Below are 5,038 nucleotides of genomic sequence, written 5' to 3' on the forward strand. Positions count from 1 at the left end.
AAAAGTGTAACACAAGGTAGACATCATTCTGAAACCTTCCTTGATATTCATGTTGAGTCATGTTCCCAGCATGGTTAGCTATGCAGTTACTATAAAAATTAAACAAACGAACAAAGAGAAATACACATTGACATTAATTTCCAATGAACACCCAGGAAAACACTGAAAAACAAAAACTGTGAAGAGGGACACGGATTAGTCAACGAGTCACAGCTAAAAGCTTCTAAAATAAGAACGGTAAAGAGACAGAGAGGCCGGTAGAGTTGGGGTGAAACCTTCAGAAGGGAACTGAATACACTCGGGAGTTCGCTGCAAAATAAAATGTCGTCTCCACTCACCCAGGCCAGGATGAACTTTGACTAGATGGTGTTGGGTTGACTGGTATCCAGCTGCCTCTTGTTATACAAGTGAATACATTTAGAACAGACCACCCACTGAGTTTGGATGGTAAATCACATACACTATAGAGGAGGAACAGGTGACACTATGATTTGGGTGTGGAAGATTTTCTAACTAGGTTCCACCCTCAGATTCAGTAACACTAAAGAGTCTGGTGTGGCAGTGAACACCTTCAATCCCAGTCCCTGGGAGGCTGAGGTACATGGACCTCAGTGAGTTTGAGGCCAATCTGGTCTACAGAGTTAGTTTCAGGACAGCCAGGCCTGTTACACAGAGAAACCCTGTCTTGAAAAACAACATCAAAACAAGCCAACCACAAGAGTGATAGACACGATACCACAGGATGTGCAAACCAAACCAAGCCACGATATTACCAAAAAGACAAAAGGCAACTGAGAAGCTGGAATGCTGTCTGGTTAATGTGTAAATCTGAGGAGAGACGCCTCAGGCATTTAGGATACAGGAAGTCATAATGAATGCCCTTTAGACATAATAGGAAAGTCATATACGCTACAAGATCCAACTTTGACAGAAGCCACTATGTACAGTTGTGAATACTGGGTAATTGAGTGTCTTAGGGTTTTAATGCTGTGAAGAAACACCAAGATCGAGGCAATTCTTATAAGGACAACATTTATTTGAGGCAGGCTTACAGGTTCAGAGATTCAGTCCAGTATCAACAAGGCAGGAGCATGGCAGCGCACAGGTAGGAGCATGGCAGTACACAGGCAGGAATGCTGCAGGAGCTGAGAGGTCTGCATCTTGATGTGCAGGCCTCTAAGAGGAAACTGGCTTCCAGGCTGCTAGGACTAGGGTATTAAAGACCACACTCACAGTGACACACCCACTCTAACAAACAAGGCCACACATCCTAATAGTGCCAATCCCTGGCCCAAGCATATACAAACCACCATACCAAGCTACCTGGGTGGCTGTGCAGGGCAGGCCCTTTTCTTATATATAAGATTATTTTATTGGTTATTTTATTTATTTACATTTCAAATGTTATCCCCCTTCCTGGTTTCCTTTCCACAAACCCCCTATCTCATCCCCACTACCCCCTGCTTCTATGTGGGTGCTCCCCCACTCCCCCACCCACTCCCACCTCACTGCCTTCGAATTCCCCTACACTGGGGCATTGAGGCTTCATAGTAGTAAGGGCCTCCCCTCCCATCGATGCCAGATAAGGCCATCCTCTGCTGCATATGCAGCTGGACCCATTGGACCCTCCATGTGTACTCTTTGGTTGGTGGTTTAGTCCTTGGGAACTCTGGGGGGTCTGGTTGATTGACACTGTTGTTCTTACTATGAGGGTTGCAAACCCCTTCAGCTCCTTCAGTCCTTCCCCTAACTCCTCCATTGGGGTTCCTGTGTTCAGTCCAATGGTTGGCTACGAGCATCCACCTCTGTATTTGCCAGGCTCTGGCAGAGCCTCTCAGGAGACAGCTGTATCAGGCTCCTGTCAGCAAGCACTTCTTGGCATCCACAATAGTGTCTGGATTTGGTGTCTGCATATGGGATGGATCCTCAGGTGGTGCAGTCTCTGGATGGCCTTTCCTTCAGTCTCTGCTCCACTCTTTGTCCCCAGATTTCCTTTAGACAGGAGCAATTCTGGGTTAATATTTTTGAGATGGGTGGGTGGCCCCATCCCTCAACCAGGGACCATGCCTAACCTCTGGATATGGTCTCTACAGGTTCTCTTCACCCTCTGTTGGGTATTTCAGCTAATGTCATCCCTTGGGAGTCTCTTGCTTTCCTGGCATCTGGGACTTTCTGGTGGCTACCCCAAGCTCTCCATCCCCTAATGCTTCACACCTCTATTCAATTTCCTGACCATCTGTACATCTCCTCCAACACCTGATCCTGTTCCCTTTCCTTCCTCCTCCTCTCTCCCTCCTTTTGAAGAGCTGCTCTTACCTCTGAAGCAAAGAAAGCTCCCTTGAGCCCTCTGGGCGCTCAAGCCAGCCAATTCTGAGCCTGACCTATATGGGGCAAGGCTTTGCAATTTACTATGGGGGCCGAGGCCTTGGACCTTGTCATGAATGTGCCCATGTCAACAATGCACACTTAAAGTGTCACTGAATCAGGGCTCCCTCTGCTCCACACATCTCCTGCCTAAGTCTTAATAGGCTTAAAAGCTAAATAGTTCAGATTAAAGATGCCATACTCAATTTAAGGGTGTTGAAATCTTGTTTGAGAGCAAAGACCTCACATTATGAAAAAATTGTTTTGGCATGAAAAACTATATGAAAAATAAAGCATATTTGGAGGAAATGTCAAGTCCCATACACACTGGTGATTCTACTTAAGCAATTAAGTAAAGGAACAAATCCTGGGAGCCCTTCTGAAAACACGGAGTAAAGAATTTAAAGAGAATTAGTAGAAAATTGAAACACATCCATGTGAGAAAAACACAGACAACAACACTAATGGAAGCAATTAAGATTGAGTCCTTTAATTGATGGGCTACCAAGCGTGGGTTCATGCCTCAGAGGCTCTAGGTGCCAAAGCTCAGGTGTATAGCATTTTAAAAGGCAAAACCCACAAAGATCATAACTTACATCAAAGTACGATAAGGGTCAGAATAACCTCAAAATTATTATTATTATAATTATTATCTCACATAGCATGACAATTATTTTTGACTTACATCTTCAGTTATTTTAGTTTAAATTTGTATAAACATTAACTAGTTTTGTGAGTATATCAGACCATGGTCAGAGTTGTGGAAATTTCAAATGTGTAGCCAAGATAGACATGAACTGTCTAAGCAAAACCAAAATGGGGTCAGGACAAGAGGTTACTCTGGTCATTTCATTAAAACACAAGTGACTACTTATCATTCAAAAGAAGTTCAACTTCCTTCAACACAGAATACAAACTGTCTCTACTATGATAGCTATTTTTACTTAGATTTTCAAAGACTTAAAAAAAGGTGGACTAGAGATAGTGGCAACCAGGCTCTCACTTATATTGCTGAAAGACATGTAAATGAGGATAGCTTTTAGTATGAATACTATTTTTTTTTAAAAATATATAACATTTTATAATAAAGTTGCTGTTTGACTTAGCCATTAGACTCGTCTTAGTTAGGGTTTCTATTGCTTTGATGAAACACTATGACCAAAGTAAGTTAGAGAGAAAGAGATTAATTTGGGTTACACTTCCATATCACAGTCCATCCCTGAAGGAAGTCAGGACAGGAACTCCAATAGGGCAGGAACTGGAGGCAGGAGCTGATGCAGAGGCCATAGAAGAGTGCTGCTTATTGGCTTGCTCCTCATGGCTTGTTCAGCCTGCTTTCTCACAGAACCTCAGACTACCAACCCAAGGATAGCTGGGCCCTCCCCAACAATCATTAATTAAGAAAATGTCCTACAGGTTTGCCTACAGGCCCATTCCATGGAGGCATTTTCTCAACTGAGGATTCCTCCTCTCAGATGACTTCAGCTTGTGTCAAGTCGACGTAAAACTAGCCAGTACAAGACACTCAGTAATCTATCCTTTCCGTAAAGCCAAGGAGTGTAAAATGGTGGTCTAGGCCCTTCACTGTAGCACAGCTGATGCTGAGTGAAAGAATAAGTCCAAGGTGGGGTACGACCACTGTGCTGACCAAGCACAGTATTAGTCAGGGGAATGCAAGGAAGAAAGCAGGCTATGCACAAACATTCCAAACCGTATTTCTCTGACACAGTCTCTCTGCTTCCCCATTCCCTATATTTGGATGTCTTTGGAGGGCCCAAGCTGGAAATCTAGGAGACACTCAAAAGCCCTTCTCTTCTTTCAAACCTCATGTGCTATTGTTTAAACACGTTCCCATTTTACTTTGTAAGCAGTCACTGGAAGCTCTTTGGTGCCATACCTATTGACCTGCCAAGATCAGCTTTGAGCCTCTCTCGCTTCTGCGGCATCTTTGACAGCTATTTAGCACCTAGCCTTGCTACTCAAAATTCTACTGCAAGTAGGGTAGAAGGCTGTGCTGCCAAATCAGGCTTCTCAAAATTAAACCTAGTGGTTTCGAAACTCTGCTGGACATCTTTGAATGGCTCCTCATTTAGGACGTTTCGTGTTTCTACTTTACTCGACTTCTTATTCCAAGATCAATATAAACGTGTAATTATAAACGTATAAATCCTAGAGGAATTCAATGCCCATTTCAGCCGCAGTTATATATACATCCATCCACCCACATGATTAGTTTCTGCCCATCTGAGTAAATTCTCTCACCTATATTCTGAGGTGAGAGAATTTGTCCTCTTTTCTAGCACATAAGTGCCAGGTACATCAGATGTTGTTCGTCAGGCAGGGGAGCGTGGGGAGTTGACCAAGTGACGGAGGGGAGGACTCAGCTGTGAGACGGACCCTAGGCCGCTCAGGCCAAGCCTTCCACCAGAACTTCTGCACCAGCACTTCCTACTGGTCTTAAATCAGATGCTGATGAGGACCCCATCTATCTGATATAGTCGGGTCGCCTACTCCCGTTCCCGCCCCACCTCCACCCCATCAGCGGCAAAGCAGCGCACGAGCCCAGCCACCACGTGAGCAGCCGTTCACGTGAGCACGGCGAGGAAGGACCCGGGAGAGTCACGTGAGAGAGCGCGGCCACGTGACCGCTGCCGCCCTGCCTTTGCTTCCTGCT

This window comes from Grammomys surdaster, unplaced genomic scaffold (genome assembly GCF_004785775.1).
Source record: "Grammomys surdaster isolate TR1022 unplaced genomic scaffold, NIH_TR_1.0 139, whole genome shotgun sequence".
Classification (NCBI taxonomy): domain Eukaryota; kingdom Metazoa; phylum Chordata; class Mammalia; order Rodentia; family Muridae; genus Grammomys; species Grammomys surdaster.